Genomic DNA, 21463 nt, shown 5'->3' with positions numbered 1-21463 from the left:
TAAACTCGTTATTAAATGTATAGAAATAACTAACTATAGCTCATTATTCTCCAATCCCATAATCAACTCTGTACTCTTTTATCCCCATGAGCTTTAATTTAGCTTAGTTTTTTCCTTCAAACAAACCTGCAAGGAGGATATTATTAATTAGAATGTTCTAACAGTTTATATGTAGACATATAAATCTTCCACAAAAATCTTCAGTCCTTCCATGCAACTCCAAGCCAGAACAACAAATTCTCCCAGTAATTTTTATTTTAATAAGTACACATGATCTATTCTTTCACATCTATCTTTTTCAATTTGATCTGGAAACTGAACAGAATTTGGGCAGAAGAAACAAGGAAAAACAAAAAGGAAAAAAATTACAAGATCATTTGAAGGATCATCTGAATAAAGATGTAGTGGGTTTTTAAAAATCTCTTTGCTGCCCCTAAGCCTCCATTTTTGTAGCTCGCTCTGATCATTTGAGCCATTGAGAACAAGGAATAGAAACTATGCTCCAATAAATGTTACAATCACCAGCACCACCATCCAAAACAAAGACCAGGTAGAATTTAATCTGCCTTCTTGGATTACTTTGACAGGCTTTGACAGGCTTCATCATCACCACTGCGATAAATCCCAGATGGAACAATATATTATATTCTATGGAGTGATTTCTTTTTTAATCTTTAGACATGTATAATGCAAGGCACACTTGTTTTATATGAATTTGGCTACCAACAATTATTTTCGGCTTTAAAATGTTATAATATTGTTGAGCTAAAGGATTTTGTGTTTTACATTACCGGGTATTTTATGTTTAAATTATTTACTAAAACGTTGTATGCTGCCTGTAGGAAAGATGCACAACAAGTGGAGATTTTTTTTTTAAATTAAACAAACAAATGAATAAACTGTTCCTTCCTCTAGAGCAGTGATTTTCAACCTTTTTTGAGCCGCGGCACATTTTTTACATTTACAAAACCATGGGGCACATTTGGGGGGGGGGGCTAAAAAAAATTTGGACAGAAATATTCTCTCTCTTCCTCCCTTTGGCTCTACAGTATTTCTCCCTCTTTCTCTCCCTCTTTTTCTCTTTCTCTCTCTCTCCATCCCTCTTTCTCTCTTCATTCTTTCCTCTGTTTTGCTCTTTCTCTCTCCCTCCCTACTTCCCTCTATGTCTTTCTCTCTCCCACCTTCCCTCCCTCTCTTTCTCTCTCTCTCTCTTGCATTCTTTCTTTCTCTCTCTTGCTTTCTTTCTCTCTTGTTCTCTTTCTCTCTTGCTTGCTTTCTCTCTCTCTCTCTTGCTTGCTTTCTCTCTTGTTTTCTTTCTCTCTGAGCTTCGCGGCACACCTGACCATGTCTCGCGGCACACTGGTTGAAAAACACTGCTCTAGAGCACATTCCAAAAGATGGGGAATCTCCAGAAATGGGGATATAAACCATCCAAGACTAAATACAACTCTTAAGTAGTTTCCAATCTTCGTTGTGTTGGTATTTCTTTGTTCTGCATTGCTATGGAAATTCTTATGATAGGTATAATTGCTTCCTTATTATTAGACAGAACTCCAGCAAGTGAAAGATAAGATATTTTATGATACCATTGTTTATTTGCAGAAAGTCACCATATCCTTGTAAAGCAGAAACAGAGCAAAAGCCAACAATACTGCACCATAATTTTTTGCACCGTGGACAGAGTTCCTGGTTCAAATAACCCTTTCTGGCTTCCTAATTATCTGCCTTCCTCCAGGGTTAAGATAAGTTGTTTCGTTATGAGTAGTTAGTTATGCACCCGTGGGCTTTTCTCCTCTTCTTCATGAACTACCTACGGACTATTCCTACTTCCTAACTCAATTTAGATGGAGAAATACTACCTGAATATGACATATTTTATAAAACTCATCACGTTTTGAATGAAATATTCAGAAATTCAATCTGACAACTGCTTTTGTGAGCATGATACGTATTGATTGCCTGCACGTTCCCAGGGAACTGCTGTTGATATCGTCCTCTTACAATTTATGCTCCCAAAGCCTTAGAGGCAAAAAGGAAGACTTAAAAAAAAAGTCTACCCCCACCCCCCCCACTCCATAATATTATAGGTAGCACTGCACTCTCGCTGGGAGCTCTTTTAGTATGAGCAATCATTCTTTGAGTTTTCAAAAAAAATAATAAAATAATGGAGCATCTTCTAATATAGATATTCCCCAACTGTAGCCCAAAAGCATGCAAATGCAAATAGATAAATAGGCACCACTGGGAAGGTAACTCTGTCCTGTGCACCTCGGCATATGCTGGCCACATGAATACAGAAGTTGCTTGAGACAATGCTAGCTGGCTCCTTGGGCTAAGGAACGGAAATGAGCACCTAGAGCAGTGATGGCAAACTTTTTTTTCCTCGGGTACCGAAAGAGCATAGCTCACACGCTATCGCGCATGCGTGAGTGCCCACACCCATAATTCAATGCCTGGGGAGGGCAGAAACAGTTTATTTATGTATTTATTTATTTGTTTGTTTGTTTGATTGATTTGTATGCTGCCCCTCTCCGTAGACTTGGGGCGGCTCACAACAATTGAACAATTCAAGACAAATCTAATAATTTAAAAACATTAAAAAAACCCGTTATTAAAGCAGACATACACACAAACATACCATACATGAATTGTATCGGCCCCGGGAGAGATGTCTCAATTCCCCCATGCCTGACAGCAGAGGTGGGTTTTAAGGAGTTTACGAAAGGCAAAGAGGGTGGGGGTAGTTCTAATCTCAGGGGGGAGCTCGTTCCAGAGGGTCGGGGCCGCCACAGAGAAGGCTCTTCCCCTGGGACCCGCCAAACCACATTGTTTAGTTTCCCCCGTAGGCCCCCTGGAGGCCAGAAACAGCCTGTTTCCCAAATTCTGGTGGGCCCAGTAGGCTCGTGTTTCGCCCTCCCCAGGCTCCAAAGGCTTCCCTGGAGCTGAGGGAGAATAAAAATGCCCTCCTTCACACACACACACACACACACACACACACAAGGCTCTCTGGAAGCGAAAAAATGCCCTCCCAGAGCCTCTGTGCGAGCCAAAAATCAGATGGCTGGTACACACATGCACAATGGAGGTGAGCTAGGACAACATCTCGTGTGCCAGCAGATATGGCTCCGCGTGGCTCTGCGTGCCATCATTGACCTAGAGTTGAGCATGACTGGATAGGACAAACCATTACCTTTAATTTGCTCTGATTCAGATTTAATTCAGAACCTCATTTTGGAGAATCTAAAGTTTTGTGCTTTCAATTGACGATAGGAAAGCATAAACATCAAATGCCTCTATCTCCCCCCACTCCCTACTTCACTTTATATATACTGTATATATATAAAACTTTGATAACATGTTCAGGATCAAATGACTCTTCTTAGAGGGCTTTACCTATCAGAGACATACTTATCTGTCTGAATCTTCCAGCCTCACTATCAGTACCATATTTGCTAGGAACCTATTTGTTCAACTCTATAGAAGACTTTCTATAACAGCCTCATAAAAGAGTACATATCAAACTACAGCTATGGGCCTTAAAATTGCTATAAATCAGCATCACTTAGAATAGTTTTTGCTGGTTTTGCTAATTCACTGATTTTGTAAGCACAGTTTTAAAACTGCCTATGATGTAAGGAAAAAAAAACAATTTTAAGGGCAAGTTAAGCAGCAGAGTGTGAACCTAGTGAAAGTAAGGATGAGTTATAAGACTAGAAAGTATGGAGAGGTAGAGTAAATGATGGTGTAAACAGATTTCGGTATTTTTATTTTTTTTCTAATCGTATTGTCTCTGATTAATTCTAATTGTTACTTATCATTCCTTTTCTGTCTTTTGCATATGGTTGCTTACTTCAAAAGGGATTACATGTGCATCTGAAACTTCATGGTGATTTAGAAATTTAATATTCAAATTCTGTATTGCCACACAGCTTGTTTGCAATTTCCTGTGCCTTCCAGATGTACTAAATGGCAACTACCAGAGCATGCAGTCATGTACCAAATTTGCTGCACAGAGTACAACCTTATTTTTAAAAAAATCCCTAGAAAGGAGAATAAAGATTTAAAAATTGCTAAGGGTGCACAATCTAATTATACTCCTGTTTTGTGGACTATAAGGAGGGTTTCCTGTTAGTCTTAATGAAATGGTGGTAGAGCAAGAAGAAGATTTGGAAGCATCTTTATAAGTGGACTAGGAAGTGAAGTGGCCAAAGTTCCCTACCATTAGCTCTCAGAAGAATAACATTTGTCATTATAGCCACATTCTGTTCTTAGAATAGTTCTTAGAATAGTGGCACTAAGAGACATACAGCACTTCTAATTCAGTCTCTAGAAAAAGAAGGGTTGAATTCAGCTTGCTCTGCAGGAGGAGATGGCATGCAAAATTGTACTAAAGTTCATCAAGTCTCTTTAAAGCCTCTACAACAGATTATAAACACACACAAAGACTGTGCTGATCCCACCACCAATAACTGAATGAAGAAGATCTGCAAGCTCCAGTAATAAAAACCAAGGAATACATTTTAAAAAATAGGAGTAAAAAAATGGGAGTAATATTAAAGGTAAAAACCAAAGGAATGACAGTAAGTAGAACTTCCAGCTCTAGAACCGACAATGAAAATAATTGGAGTGGTAGACGGAGGGGGCGGCATATAAGTCCAATTAATAAATTAATAGTGAAGAAATAAACAGTCAAAAACACTCCACAGATTAGCACGTAGTAGAACAATCATGAATGCCTTTTGAAATATATTCAAATGATGTGAAGTGTCTCTACCTACAAAGATCAGAATTGTGTAAGCCAGTGTTTCCCAACCTTGGCAACTTGAAGATATCTGGACTTCAACTCCCAGAATTCCCCAGCCAGCGTTCGCTGGCTGGGGAATTCTGGGAGTTGAAGTCCAAATATCTTCAAATTGCCAAGGTTGGGAAACACTGGTGTAAGCAACAACATTCCTTCCGACAGTCTATGGAAGCGAAGGTTGGTCCTTTGAAGAAGCAGGATATGAAGAATTGATTATTCAAAGATCCCGCTCTCTGGAGAAGGCCCTAAAGATGGAAAGGTGGGAAGAAAGAGAAGAAAACAAGCAAAACAGATTAACTGGGGATGACTGCATCATCCAAAGAGTGGAAAGACCCAGCTAGGATAGACTGTCATAAGGAAAATCTATGTGGTTCCTAGGAGTCGAAAATGACCTGATGGCACCTAATCAAATAAGACTGAGTTCTTTTTAAAGCGCTTTCCATCCAAACTTTAGAAGAGGGCATCTGCTTTTAGCAAATTTGCTACTTAAAAAGGCCAGTCCATTTCTGGGAAGGCTGTGAGGCAGACATTGCCCTCTTTGTTCTTGCTGAGAACACATCTGTGCCTGTTGGAACCTCAAAAGTTCAATTAACATGCGCAGGAGTATTATTAGTAAAGAAGGTTTCAGTGTGGGTTATGGTTCTTTGCAATCTAACCTACCTCTCCAATGAACTGCATATATCCTCCACCCATAAGTGAGAAGTAACCCACTGAACTCACAGATTGCATTTGCTATTTAAGAAAGGGCTCTAAAAACTGCCTTACTAGACTCTATCATAAGAAACTTATGATAAGCAAGCTTATTTCTTGTAGGTAGCTAAAACATTTCCAAATGATTATTTGCATTTCACCAAAAAGAATTCAAGCCAATTTCTGCAAGGGGGTAGAACTTGCTTAATTTCAACCAGAGCATTTAGTCAAAAATGGAACAGCCTGGTGGGCTAGCGGTGAAGAGGCTCACCTCCCACTTGGAAGGTTGAGGGTTCAATCCTAGGTAGGAGAGATGCTTCTCTCAAAGGTGCAAAGAAAGCACATCTGCTGCAAATTCCACGTAGGTGTCAGTAAGGGCATCAGCTCCATCCAGTTACCCAGACTCTACTCCAAATAAGGACCACAGGGCTGTAAAAAGGGAGGGCTTTTCATTTAATCAAAAAGACTTAATCTTTTTGAAAAAGATAATATTGTAAAAGTAATAAAATAATAAAATACAGTAATTGGATGGGAAACCCACAGGAAACCTCAGAACTATAGGCTAAGCTTAGAAGTTCAAAAAACATCCCAAAACAAAGAAAATACTGTCATATCGTTAATAGGAATCTTTCTTAGAGGTCTCTACAAGGTCACCCAGAAGTCAAGTTAAAAGTGGCACACCAAAAGTTGCTTCTAATATTTTTGCTGAAATTATTAGCAACAATACATCATCCTCCAAATGCTGAACTTAGTTCTGATTTATCTAGCTGTAAAACAGTCCAGCTATACCAAAGTCTCCTATGTTTTTGTAAGTTAGGAACAAGTCATCTAGCTCCGAGTCTCCGGAGAAGGGCGGCATACAAATATAATTAATAATAATAATAATAATAATAATAATAATAATAATAATAACAACAACAACAACAACAACTAGATACAACATTAAAGAGCTTCCAAGAGTCAGGTTACAGAATCCGTATCTTGGCAGGAACTTAGCACCTTAAAAAGCCACTCATTTGAAAAATGGATCAAACTCAGACTGATTTATGATATGGGTTCTTGTGTTCATCAGTTTCAATATTTTATAATATTTGCTACTGGAAGGATATGTCTCAGTACAGTGGTATCTCTACTTATGAACTTAATTCGTTTCGTGGCCAGGTTCTTAAGTAGAAAAGTTTGTACGAAGAAGCAATTTTTCCCATAGGAATCAAAGTAAAAGCAAATACAGTAATGTGTGCGATTGGGGAAGCCACAGGGTGGGTGGAGGCCCTGTTTCCTCCCAGGAGATTCCTAGAGAGGCCCCACAGAGGCTTCTCCCTGCCTTTTCTTGTTACAGTTTTGAAAGCTCAGGTTTGTAAGTGGAAAATGGCTCTTGAGAAGAGGCAAAAAAATCTTGAACACCCGGTTCTTATCTAGAAAAGTTTGTAAGTAGAGACGTCCTTAGGTAGAGGTACCACTGTAGTTGGATAATTAATTTATTTAATAATTACATAAAGTATACAAAAAGTTTAATCAGAATGTGAGTTCGTTGAATTAATTTATAAAAGGGAATGAACCTTTATCAATAATATCAATAATAATTTATTAAAACTAGTACGCTGTCCAACTTTCAATAACTCCAGGCGGCTCGCAAGTATACTCAAAACCATCTACGTAATCTCAAATGAATTCTGGATTATTAACTCAATTCTGCCCTATTATAACAACACTGGAGATACCATCAGCCTACTTTACAGTGATTTGTGAAGATCAGGATATTTATTTATTTGTTTGTTTGTTTATTCAATTTTTATGCCGCCCTTCTCCTTAGACTCAGGGCGGCTTACAACATGTTAGCAATAGCATTTGTGGATAGTACGCAGGAAAGTAAAACATGAAATCTGAGAGCTCGATGCGATGAAAGTTACAAAAATTCTACACTGGTGAAAGAAGTATGTAAAGCCATGTAAAGCCTATCCAACCTCCCAAGAGTTGCCATTTGACAGGAGTCATGGTGGAGCAGTGGTTAAGAATGCTGGATTGCAGGCTAATTCTGCCGAATGCCAGAGGTTCGATCCTTGCCAGCTAAAGGTTGACTCATCCTTCCATCCTTCCAAGGTTGAGAAAACGAGGGCCCAGATGGCTTGGGGCAATCTGCTGACTGAAAACTCTGTAACCTCAGAGAGGGCTGTAAAACACTGAAACAGCATATAAGTCTAAGTGCCATTGCTATTACTTCTAGCAAAAAGCATCCCTTTGCATCACATGTTGACACTGCACGAGGGCACAAAAATGAGTGCGTGGAAGAGAGCCAGATGCAGTTTTGATTTCCATGCGCAAGTTACACAATGGAAACTTCTGCAGACACGATTTTCCTAATCTGCACATAGGGTGTGGAAGCAGCATTCATATTCAATTAATGCCTTGCTGAGAAAGACAGGGCAGACTATAGGAGTCAGTTCATCGTGCAATTGAACGGGTTTCCATGTAGCACATTAGCTTCAGCCTCCTGGCTAAAAAAGGCTCCTGACGGGAGACAGGAGGATCCTGTGCCCCATCATTTAAGGCTTTGCTTCAGTGACTATGCCCTGATTCATCAGCACTGGTCAAGTGGTCTGTGCCCTGCAGTTATAAGGGAGGAAGGAGGAAAACCACATGCAGGAGGAGGTTTTGCTTAATCACTCTTGGAAACTGGCTGACAAAGCTCTTTGTTCCCCTTTTTTTTGCCAAACCCTCTGTGGCTTAGCAACAGTAGCTAGGCACACAGGCAACACAACCAAAGTTAACCTATAATGCAACTCCTAGTTCTGAAGTTTTAAAAGTAATTCAGCGAAGGAGAGTGCCTGGAAGTCAATGCCTCCTTTTCAGGTTACTGAGAAAACAGAAAGCAGGACACGGAGCAATTTGCTGTATGGAACAGAGGGGAGGTTTGAGTGCCAACATCTCTGCCAAGTTTAGGCAGGAGACGAGAATCTTTAACCCCTCCGCGAAGTTTGGGCTAAAACAACTTCTGCAGTAAGAATGGACAAATTCCAAGTTTGTTTGTGACTCATTTAAAACATTTATGCCCATCTAATTCTGGGCAGCACCCAATCGAAAGTTAAAACAGCATAAAAGCCATCTTAAAATTATAAAAATGAAACATAATGTATTTAAAGCAAAAACTTGACGCTAAGTCAAATCTCATGTGCAGCCACTTCATCTTATTCCAGTGTTTGGGGGGGAAGCCAGATCTTCATAGCTTTACAGAAAGCTAGGAAGCCTGCTAAAAAGTCATGTTTGCCGGCTCACATCAGATGGCAATATTTATATTTACAGTGTTCCCTCGATTTTCGTGGGTTCAAACTTCGCGAAACGGCTATACCACGGTTTTTCAAAAATATTAATTAAAAAATACTTTGCGTTTCTCCCCCCTATACCACGGTTTTTCCTGCCCGATGACATCATATGTCATCGCCAAACTTTCATCCGCCTTTAATAAATATTTTTTTAAATAAACTTTAATAAATAAACATGGTGAGTAATAATCTAAATGGTTGCTAAGGGGATGGGAAATTGTAACTTAGGAGTTTAAAGTGTTAAGGGAAGGCTTGGGACACTGTTCATAGCCAAAAATAGTGTATTTACTTCCACATCTCTACTTCGCGGAAATTCAATTTTCGCGGGCGGTCTCGGAACGCATCCCCTGCGAAAATCGAGGGAACACTGTGTGTGTGTGTGTGTGTGTGTATGTCAAATGTTGTTGGTTTTTTTTGACACATACAGAATATAGTTGTCGGCTATAAATAAATTAACTGCCTTGAAGTGGCCCTGGGTTGGGCCTAGAGGCAAAAAGGAGCTGTGACGTTCCTTCAAATATACCAGGGTGATCCGACCGCCCCTCTCCAAAGACTCGGGGCGGCTAACAACAATAAAAAAGACAATGTAAACAAATCTAAGATTAAAAATAATCTAAAAACCCCAATTTAAGAGACCAATCATACATACAAGCATACCATGTATAAATTCTATAAGCCTAGGGGGAAGGGAAAAAATTTCAATTCCCCCATGCCTGACGACAGAGGTGGGTTTTAAGGAGCTTGCGAAAGGCAAGGAGGGTGGGGGCAACTCTGATATCTGGGGGGAGCTGGTTCCAGAGGGTCGGGGCCACCACAGAGAAGGCTCTTAGATAAAGAAACTAGAAGCATGCCCATCTTATCTGGCCTGATAGGATGGGGAGATGTCCTTAGGGAAAGAGGGTTCCACAGATAACTTGGCTCTAGTTCTTTCAGTTCATTGCAACTTTTAAATCACAAAGAGAGACAAAGCACTAGATAAAATCAGGGGTGAAATAACTCCCGGTTTGCTTGAGCCTGTCGGTCGTTGGAGAGCCGGTCTTGAAGGCAATGTGAGACTCCGCCCACCCGCCTGGACGCTGCCCTTTGGGTTCTTTTACCCTCTGCCGCATACACATAACGCTTTGTAGGCGGAGCCTCATGCTGTCTCTCCGATGACTGACAGGCACGAGCATTTATGCCTCCCCTACCTTCACAGCTAAGTCTTTTTATAAAAGGAATTAATTTTTCCTAACCGTAGCAGCTATATAGCAAAAGACTCTGAGCAAAGCTGGCTGAGGAATTCTGGGAGTTGAAATCCACAAGTCTTAAATTCACCAAGGTTGGAGACTTCTGCTCTAAACAGCATATATTCCAGGGCAAAAGAAGCACATACCACAGCAGAGAAGAAGAAGACCAATTTATATTGAAGAAAGCAATGCTTGGATGTAGTAAAGACTGGGCTTGTGTGGATAAAAGACCCTTGTCTGCAAAACCATTTTCTATATTTTACTTATTTTTATTTCCTTAACTACATGAGAAAATGACACTACCTATTTTATCTTCTGAACAATAATCCTGTAAGAAAAGTAGGGCCAATATAGAGTAACTAGTCTTGAACTATCTATGAACGTCACACTCTTTTTCATTACTATCCAACTGTAACTGTACTATAGGGTTATTAATACTTATGGCAATGGGAATTTTTACTCTGCGGAGAAATTTTTAATTTCTCCGCATGGATGTTATACAAATTATCAGTATTCATTTGCACCATATAAAAGCCAAGCATATTTGATAGTGATATGCAAAACAGTTAGATTCAAACTAATTTTCTCTTCCATTTTTAATGTGAAGCTACCTGTTTCCAGAATTTTGTGGGTAAAAGTTTTTTTTCTCCCTCCCCTTTTAAACAGTGCAATGTCATATACCTTCTATTCTGTTTCCAGAATTTTGGAAGTATCCTAAATTTGAAACAAAAACTGCTTTGAGTGCGAAATACTATTTCGAGCTTGGAACACTTTTAAACATGCACCAATATTTGGAGGAGGTATTTCCCTCTTCATTAGAATAGAATAGAATTTTATTGGCCAAGTGTGAATGGACACACAAGGAATTTGTCTTGGTGCATATGCTCTCAGCGTACATAAAATAAAATATACATTTGTCAAGAATCATGTGGTACAACACTTAATGATTGTCATAGGGGTCAAATAAGCAATGAAGAAGCAATATTAATAAAAATCTTAGGATATAAGCAACAAGTTACAGTCATACAGTCAACATGGGAGGAAATGGGTGAAAGGAATGATGAGAAAAACTAGTAGAATAGAAGTTGCTGACAAAACTTAAACACAAGTGGTAATCAGAAGTCTCTTGGAACAATTAACCTGAATAGGCTAAACTGGATTGTTGCCTTTACCTTTGCCTTCTTTTCCTGTTAGGCTGCCATGCATTTATTATCACTATACAAGGAACAGACTGACCTAGATCAAACCAGGTGACAGCTGCTTTCCCAATCTTATCATCATAGTAACAGAAATAAATATGAGAGTGTTGACAGTTACCTACTCTGCCCCCACCACTTCCAACATGTGTCTTTCAGTTTTCTGAGATCTATAAGGAAAGAGCCTAACCACTTTGTTTCCTGTATAAACACAGCATATGAGCTTGCAGGAACTCATAACACAGATATCCACAATCATTCAAAGCTACTCCCATTTTATATCTTTGATTCTTTTAGTCCAGAAGTCCTAAACAGTGTCGGTTGGCGGGCCCCAGGGGAAGAGCCTTCTCTGTGGCGGCACCGGCCCTCTGGAACCAACTCCCCCCGGAGATTAGAACTGCCCCTACTCTTCCTGCCTTTCATAAACTCCTTAAAACCCACCTGTGCCGTCAGGCATGGGGGAATTGAAACATCTCCCCCTGGGCATGTTTAATTTGTGCATGGTATGCTTGTGTGTGTGTCTGTTAGTATATGGGGGTTTTCTTTTAAATTTTAAATGTTTTAAACTTACTCGGATTATTTATGATTTGTTTTTCTCTGTTGTGAGCCGCCCCGAGTCCTCAGAGAGGGGCGGCATACAAATCTAAATAATAAATAAATAAATAAATAATAAATTCATCTGTATTGATTCATAGCAAGTTACCTCTGTCACTGAAACAGTGTACAAATACTTCTCAGCTAATAACCATAATAGAGCCAGTCCATTATAATCATAAGTCAAACTGACTCATCATGTGACTGACCCAATTTTTATCCAACTTTTTTCCCCCTGTGGCAGTCATTAATCAAATCAACACGGTCATTAGATGAATCTGTGGTCATTAAGTACACACAGCTGTCATTAAGAGAGCCAACTGTTTCATTGTGGAACATTTTTTCCTGAAATCAGAAACAAACACCAGCTTTTGGCAAAAAATGGGGTAAACTGACATCATGTGACCACAGGATGCTGCCAATAAATGAGGATTAGTTGTCAAGAACCTGAAAGTGTCACATCAGAACTGGGTCACAAGTATCTTTTGGAGGGTCTCTAAACCAGTGATTTTCAACCTTTTTTGAGCTGCGGCACATTTTTTACATTTACAAAACCATGGGGCACATTGAGGGGGGGGGGGCTAAAAAAGTTTGGATAAAAAATTTCTCTCTTCCTCCCTTTCACTCTATTTCTCTCTCCCTCTCTCCATCCCTCTTTCTTTCTCTCTTCTTTCCTCTTTATTGCTCTCTTTCTCTCTCCCTCCCTACTTCCCTCTATGTCTTTCTCTCTCCCACCTTTCCTCCCTCTCTCTCTCTCTTGCTTTCTCTCTCTCTCTTGCTTGCTTTCTCTCTTGTTTTCTTTCTCTCTCTCTATTGCTCTTTCTTTCTCTTGTTTTCTTTCTCTGAGCTTTGCGGTACACCTGACCATGTCTCGCGGCACACTGGTTGAAAAACACTGCTCTAAACTACTGTTGGGATTTGAGGAGTACCTATACAGATCACCCTGCATAATTTTTCAAGTTAGATAAACTCTGACTTCCAGGAAAATATGGGTTTTGAGTTAAAGAACATCGACTTTGAAAAGCTACAGGTCTTTTTAAAAAAAAGTCTGACATCTTTTCATATCAAAATATAATCTGTAATCCATGTTGAAAGCAAAGAAAAACATCAACAGTTTCAGTTGTGGCAATCTGATTCTGATCACATTATACACAACAGATGCAAATAAGAATAAGTTCCATTATGTACTAGAATTTATTTTTAAATAAGCTATCGGGACACCTGCAGCTAAAATAGCAAACACTTTGACTCAACAGGAGCAGCTTTATGTGCCTTTATATGGTGCCAGAAATATAATCACTACATTCTGTTTTGAAAAACAGATTAGCAGAAAACCTTTGAACTTCCTGTTCCAAATGCGAGGGGGAAATTATTTACATGGCACTGGGCCTACACATGAAAAAGAATCAGATGCAAGAATGCGAAGATGATAAAGTGAACTGAACTATGCTAGTCAGCAGATGGATTTTGCCTTGTGAATCCTCCTTAATATGATTTTTAAACTTAAACGCACACACATTTTTTAATTAACAGACACACACATAAATAGATGTGTTAAAGCAATGGAAACTGCAGTTTAATGTTTCCAAATGTAAAATAATGCACTTGGGGAAAAGGAATCCTCAATCTGAGTATTGCATTGGCAGTTCTGTGTTAGCAAATACTTCAGAAGAAAAGGATTTAGGGGTAGTGATTTCTGACAGTCTCAAAATGGGTGAACAGCGCAGTCAGGCGGTAGGGAAAGCAAGTAGGATGCTTGGCTGCATAGCTAGAGGTATAACAAGCAGGAAGAGGGAGATTATGATCCCACTATATAGAATGCTGGTGAGACCACATTTGGAATACTGTGTTCAGTTCTGGAGACCTCACCTACAAAAAGATATTGACAAAATTGAATGGTGGAAGGTCTTAAGCATAAAACTTATCAGGAAAGACTTAATGAACTCAATCTGTATAGTCTGGAGGACAGAAGGAAAAGGGGGGACATGATCGAAACATTTAAATATATTAAAGGGTTAAATAAGGTCCAGGAGGGAAGTATTTTTAATAGGAAAGTGAACACAAGAACAAGGGGGCACAATCTGAAGTTAGTTGGGGGAAAGATCAAAAGCAACATGAGAAAATATTATTTTACTGAAAGAGTAGTAGATCCTTGGAACAAACTTCCAGCAGACGTGGTAGATAAATCCACAGTAACTGAATTTAAACATGCCTGGGATAAACATATATCCATCCTAAGATAAAATACAGGAAATAGTATAAGGGCAGACTAGATGGACCATGAGGTCTTTTTCTGCCGTCAGACTTCTATGTTTCTATGTTTAAATCTATTTACTGAGGCTTTTGTATGCCACGAAGCATTCAAATTCTACCCACAGAGCAGCCCAGTCCATTCTTTTAACACATTCTCACAACACAGCAAATTTCCCATTCTTCTTTGTAGGCATGGCTTCAGATGAAGAGTAGAGGATCAACAAGCCATCAATCAAAATATGTTCCTTGCTGAGAACCAAACCAGGTTTTATTTTTCGGTCTGAGATTATAAAAAAAGAAAGATACAGTATTTGTAATAATGTTGAAAATTAACCAGAACTAACCGTTTTAATGACTCTAAGCTTTTAAAAAAACAAATATAAAGTTTATTCAAAATATATATCCTTCGAAATTTAGAAGGGTTGACTACCATATAACTATGCATGTTATCCACTGCCAGAAGACCCCATTTTACATAGTCAACAGAGATTGTAAAAAGTGAAAATGTAATATATTTTGCAAGCAGGAAGAGGGAGATTGTGATCACAATATATATAAAGCACTGGTGAGATCACATTTGGAATACTGTGTTCGGTTCTGGAGACCTCACCTACAAAAAGATATTAATAAAATTGAATGGGTCCAAAGACAGGATACCAAAATGGTGGAAGGTCTTAAGCATAAAACTTATCAGGAAAGACTTAATGAACTCAATCTGTATAGTCTGGAGGACAGAAGGGAAAGGTGGGGGGCATGATCAAACATTTAAATATGTTCAGATGTTAAATAAGGTTCAGGGGAAGGTGTTTTTAATAGGAAAGTGAATTGAACACAAGAACAAGGGGGCACAATCTGAGGTTAGTTGGGAGAAAGATATGAAGCAACATGAGAAAATATTATTTTACTAAAAGAGTAGTAGATGCTTGGAACAGACTTCCAGCAGACATGGTTGGTAAATCCACAGTAACTGAATTTAAACATGCCTGGGATAAACATAGACCCATCCTAAGATAAAATACAGGAAATAGTATAAGGGCAGACTAGATAGACCAAGAGATCTTTTTCTGCCGTCAATCTTCTAAGTTTCTATGCTTCTGACTGGCACTCCAAGAACAACCACTTGAGGCATATATAAGCAGAACTTCTATAAAAGCCTCCTAAAAATTATAAATAAAAACAAAAGAAAGCAGACTTCAATAAGCATAAACTATCAATTCCAAGGAGATTTTAATGAATACAGCTTAGAAACATAGAAACATAGAAGTCTGACAGAAAAAGACCTCATGGTCCATCTAGTCTGCCCTTATACTATTTTCTGTATTTTATCTTAGGATGGATATATGTTTATCCCAGGCATGTTTAAATTCAGTTACTGTGGATTTATCTACCACGTCTGCTGGAAGTTTGTTCCAAGGATCTACTACTCTTTCAGTAAAATAATATTTTCTCATGTTGCTTTTGATCTTTCCCCCAACTAACCTCAGATTGCGCCCCCTTGTTCTTGTGTTCACTCTCCTATTAAAAACACTTCCCTCCTGGACCTTATTTAACCCTTTAACATATTTAAATGTTTCAATCATGTCCCCCCTTTTCCTTCTGTCCTCCAGACTATACAGATTGAGTTTGGGCAAGAAAACCTGAATGGATATCCCCTACTTTGTGTTATCCCGATTCCTTATCTGTGCAGAGTCCATTCCCTTCTCTCCTTTCATGGGCCCAAACAATTCTATGCCCAAAGAGAAAGTCAAGGCCATGAGCTCTACCACTTCACTCCTTGCCTATTTGGACAAAGCAATCAGCCAAGCAAGTGATAGCACAGAGGGAAGAGCAGCTGTTGAGGGAGACCCCAAGTACAAACAAGTTTCCTTTAACTGGCATAGGCTACGGCAGCTGCTTAATACTTCTTACCCCCACGTCCATCCCTATCTGTACATATGGGCTATTCATTCTTTCTTACATTGCCAACAAGGCTTGGCAGCAGGAAATATAAAAGGAATGCAATGTTGAATTTAAGCTTTAGAATTGATACAGGGGGTAAGATCAACTGAAAAGCAAGCTACTTGTAGGGCACTTTGTTCTTTATAGACTCTGGATGAGCCATTGGTCCAGAATCATGAATGGACTTAAAGGCACCAAACAATGAAAGTATTATGGATACCAAGTGCAGTGATGGGTCACTGTGCCATGTAAACCGTTCAAAACAAAGAGGGGGAAACAAACAGCTACCCCCTGCAGGTTCCTACCCAGGGCTGGCTGAAGCTTGTCATCTCTTGGATATTCAGAACTGCTGAATTAGACATTTCCTTGTTCCTGGCAAGCTTTGCCGATAGTCCACTCAAGTTCTATTAGCTTTAGCCAAATCAAGAGTGGTAACCATGTGAACTAGGAAGCTCACAAGCTAAAGGCTAAAGGAGCCAGGTTCAAAAATACCACTATCCACGTCGAGTTGCCGGGATACACAACATCCTCTGAAAAACAGAGGGGAAAAGTTGGAGAGCAGCGGCCACATGTAGGCTCCATGCGAAACTGGCACGGCCTTCAAAAAGTTCAGATTTTCTAGACTTCAGTGGAGACTAGAAGAAGTACAACACATTAGTTGAGTTTATAAAACACATTAACTTAAACCCAGGGAAGAAAACCATAATTCATGCAAAGTACTATGCCTAAATAATGAAATCATAGTATGACTTAAATCAATAACAAAGTTTTCACAATATGCAAACAGAAGGGTCAGTTATCTTAACACCAGACTACAAACTAAACCACACCATACACTAAATCACAAATTAACCAATCCCATTGAATCCTAACATGATACTTAAACTTAACTACTAGATGTAGTTAAGTTTAAGGGGCGTACATAAGTGCACTGGTGTGCCTTTCGTCCCCTGTCCAATTGTCTTTCCTTTCTTTCACCTATCTTATATATTCTCTTCCTTTCATATATCCTCTCCTCTAAGTTCACTTTCACCCTCTTTTATATTATCACATGTCTATTTTTCTTCCTATGTATCTGTGTATTGGACGAATGAATGAATGAATGAATAAATAAATAAATAAATGTATGCAAAAATAATAATGTGGATTGGTAAAATGAGAGCAATTTGGGGTTTTTTTAAATTTAAAAAAAAAGATTAGTGGACAGGTTGACACCACAAGATATTTCATGGCAAATTCAAGGGATCCTGTTCTTCAATAAATCTCAAGTGGATCCTGGAAGAAAAAGAATCCCTAAGTTTGATGTGTGTTTTATTTATTCCATAAAGAAGACAATCCAACATATTAATGTTCTCAAGTTCTCTGGGCTTTGACATGATTATTCAAAAAATGCTGAATTTGTTTTTCTTCATCTGATAAATTTGCTCATACAATACATTGAGACCCTTGCCCTAGTCCACAAACTATTGTTTCTGCATCAGCTGAGTAGGGTAGGGTAGGTTACGGTAGAGTAGAGTAGAGTAGAGTAGGGTAGGGTAGGTTACGGTAGGTTATGGTAGAGTAGAGTAGAGTAGGTTACGGTAGAGTAGAGTAGAGTAGGGTAGGGTAGGTTACGGTAGAGTAGAGGAGGGTAGGTTACAGTAGAGTAGAGTAGGGTAGGGTAGAGTAGAGTAGAGTAGAACAGAATAGAACAGAATTAGAATATAATTCTTTTTTGGGCAAGTGTGACTGGACACACAAGGAATTTGTCTTTGGTGCACATGCTCTCAGTGTACATAAAAGAAAAGATACATTTTGTCAAGAATCATGAGGTACAATCAAGGGTGAGCTACTGCCCGTATTTTTTTGGGGGGGGCAGTGGGGTAGCGAAAATGGAGCTCCACCCAAGAGCACCCAATTTGCACTGAAAGATGTTGAAAGAAAATGCAGGGCGTCCTGCATAAGCCACACCCACAGTGTGGTAGTAAAAAGTTTGGTAGCCCTTCACTGGACTTAATGATTATCATAGGGTACAAATAAACAAGCCGGAAACAATAAGTATTAATATAAAAGACAATATATTGAGACCCTTGCCTTGCTCCACAAACTACTACTGTTTCCGCATCAGCTGAAAGAAGGATAAGATGGCCTGCCAATTATTTTGATACAAAACAGAATATACACTTCCTTTAATCGTAGCATGTCCTAAGGCAGCAAAGCATTCCGAAACCATGACTGTATCACCTCTATGCTTGACAGTTGGTATGAGGTTCTTATTGCGAACGAAATGTTGGGTTTCTGACAAATGCAGCAACACCCACATAGCTAAAAAGTTTCAATTTGATTCATTTGGTTTTTTTAGAGCCTTCCTCCAGAAATCTCAAGTAAAATACTACTTGGGAAGCTACACTATCGCTCCCAATGTTTCCCACATGAAGAATGCATAACTTTCCTGCTAATGTTCAGTGGCCATAATGTGCAAAAATTCTGAAAACTAGATATTTTACAGAATTGTTTCTGATGAAGAGCTCTCTACATGGGGCTACCTTTGAAAAGCGTTCGGAAACTACAAATTGTGCAAAATGCAATCGTGCGAGAGCAGTCGTGGGCTTGCCCCAGGCACATGCATATCTCTCCAACACTCTGCGGTCTGCATTGGCTGCCAATTAGTTTCCAGATTCAATTCAAAGTGTTGGTTATGACCTATAAAGCCCTACATGGCATGGGTCCAGAATACCTCCGAGACCACCTTCTTCTGTATGAATCCCAGCGACCGGTCAGGTCCCACAGAGTTGGCTTCCCTCCAGGTCCCGTCCACTAGACAAGTGTTTCCCAACCTTGGCCACTTGAAGATATCTGGACTTCAACTCCCAGAATTCCCCAGCCAGCATTCTGGAGAATATGCTCTTCTTACCAAATTCAATGACATAGCATTTTTCCCCCTTGCAATTTCAGAAGATTTTGGCTGCCCCATACAGGTTTACAGCATTTCAACAATTGTTCTTCCCAACCGGCAGGCGAGGCTGAGTAGGAAGGAAAACATTGCAGAGTCCAATGTGAGGAACGGGTGGAGGCTCCACTCTGGTTGAGTTCCGTTGTCACATTAGTCGCCCTGGAGATGTGCTACGCAGAAGGTGGCGTTCTGCCCAGAGACCCAGGGTTCTGGCCTTGTCCACTAGCTGGCGGGACGTGATACCTTCCCCCTGCTGGTTTATGTGGGCCTTCGCAGCCATATTTGTTTGTAAGCACCAGAACATGCTGACCAGCCAGAAGTTTCAGCTGTTTGAGCACGAGGTTTACTGCATGGACCTCTAGTCTAGGTACCTATGTACACCCATGACGGCTTGAGCGGCTGCATTCTGGACTATCTGCAGTCTCTGAACACTCTTCGAGGGTAGCCCCATGTAGAGCGCATTGCAATAATCAAATCGGGAGGTGATGAGGGCCTGAGTGACTGTGCACAAAGCCTCCTAGTCCAACAATCTCCACCTGTACCACACTCAAAATGTCCACTATTCAGAGAGTGTCCATCTTGCGAGTAGAGTGGCATAAAACAGGCCACTGCCTGCCGATATGGCCACTTCGAAATGTCCGCACGCACAATTTTCACAGCGTCCCACGATCGTGTGATCAAAATTTGGGCACTTGGCAACTGTTATTTATTGCACTGTCCAATTTCATGTGATTACCATTTGTAACCTTACCAACTGGCTTCCGACAAGCAAAGCCAATGAGGAAAGCACGATTCACATAATGACCACATTATGATTCACTTAACAACAGTGGCAAAAAGGTTGTAAGATGAAGTGCTCACTAGACTCTCTGGCTTAGCAAGTTACAATTACAGAGTCTGTTGTCCCAGTTCTCTTTATTTTATATTCTTTAAAGAACATTTTATTTAGACAATTATTATACACTTTTTAAGGCAGCCTCGTTATTTATTTATTTTTAATACAGTACCTGAATTTTATTTGTACCAGGAGAGAATGCAAAACTACATATAATTCCAGCAAAGTAGTTTTGAATACTATAACCACCCAGAAATTCTGCATTGTTAAATAATAGTTAAATTTTATGGAGCTGTGCGAATACAGAGAGATTAGATAAAATCTTAAAGTGCCCTGAAGACTTTTAAATTTATCCAAACCACATTGTAAAAGGTACTTTATTATTTTCCTCTGTGGAAAACAACTCTATTTAATTCCATGGTTTCTTCTATATTTTCACTTTTTCCTCTTTTCATCAATTATTTGCCCTGTGTTCACATGTGCTGAGAAGATACAATTTGGCTTTTCCCAACTACATAATGAACATACTTTCTACATCTGAAAATTGTAACAAAGTACTGTAGGTGCAATGCATCAATTTCCTACACACATATAAGGATAAAGTGAATGTTCCCACAATTTGGGAGATGAGTAAAACCAAAAGTAGGTTTACTATTATTATTATTATTATTATTATTATTATTATTATTATTATATTTGTATACCGCCCCTCTCTGTAGACTCGGGGCGACTCACAATAATAACAAAGACAATGTAAGAACAAATCTAATAATTTAAAAAACAATAAAAATCCCATTATTAAAAGCAAGCATACACACAAACATACCATGTATAAACTGTATGCTTTCTGTTTTTTGCTTTCTGTTTGTTTTTTGTAAAATTCTAAAAAAATCAATAAAAATATATTTTAAAAAAAACACCATGTATAAACTGTATAGGCCCGGGGGAGATGTCTCAGTTCCCCCATGCCTGATGGCAGAGATGGGTCTTAAGAACTTTACGAAAGGCAAGGAGGGTATGGTTTAGAACAGAATAGAATAGAATTTTTTATTGGCTAAGTGTGATTGGACACATACTTGGCTTGGTGCATATGCTCTCAGTGTACATAAAAAATAGATTTGTCAAGAATCATGTGGCACGACACTTAATGATTGTCATAGGGGGTCAAATAAGCAATGAAGAAACAATCAATATTAATAAAAATATTAAGGATACAAGCAACAGGTTACAGTCAACAAGTTTAAGGTTTTCAAGTGACATTCTGATGTAGACAAGAATAAAATAACTTTGATTGCTGTAGAAACAATATGCAAGTTTTAAATCAATTTGTCTCCCCTTTATAGATTTCGAAAGGAAAGCATCGCATGGCAGGCAGGCCTCCAAGAATTAACTAGAATACTATTTGAACTACTGATCTGAATTGCCCCTCAAAAGTTTGAAGTCCTGAGACTAGAGATTTGGGCTCATTCCCTACAACAGGCACATTAGACATTCCACAGATCAAACCATCCTCCATAGAGGTTCATTCAGCTTCTGCTTTAATGTCACAAAGAGAAATTCCACAACTTCCCCAAGGCAACTGTTGAACCAGCCAACTGCTCCTACTCTTTGACACCCACCCTGTCCCTCCCTCCTCTTCCTCCTCCCAACACTTTCACCGTGTCAGTTAAATCACTCT

General features: G+C 39.3%; 1 protein-coding gene across 2 annotated transcripts in view; it reads right to left on the bottom strand.

Annotated features, from left to right (window-relative positions):
* TIPARP (TCDD inducible poly(ADP-ribose) polymerase) overlaps positions 1-21463 on the bottom strand; it is a 45140-nt gene that overhangs the window by 13035 nt on the left and 10642 nt on the right. The gene's annotated exons all lie outside the window — the stretch shown is intronic.

Source organism: Erythrolamprus reginae, chromosome 5 (genome assembly GCF_031021105.1).
Source record: "Erythrolamprus reginae isolate rEryReg1 chromosome 5, rEryReg1.hap1, whole genome shotgun sequence".
In the NCBI taxonomy this organism is placed as follows: Eukaryota; Metazoa; Chordata; class Lepidosauria; order Squamata; family Dipsadidae; genus Erythrolamprus; species Erythrolamprus reginae.
The sequence above is the reverse complement of the archived record's forward strand: the minus strand, read 5'-3'. Positions and strand labels throughout refer to the sequence as shown.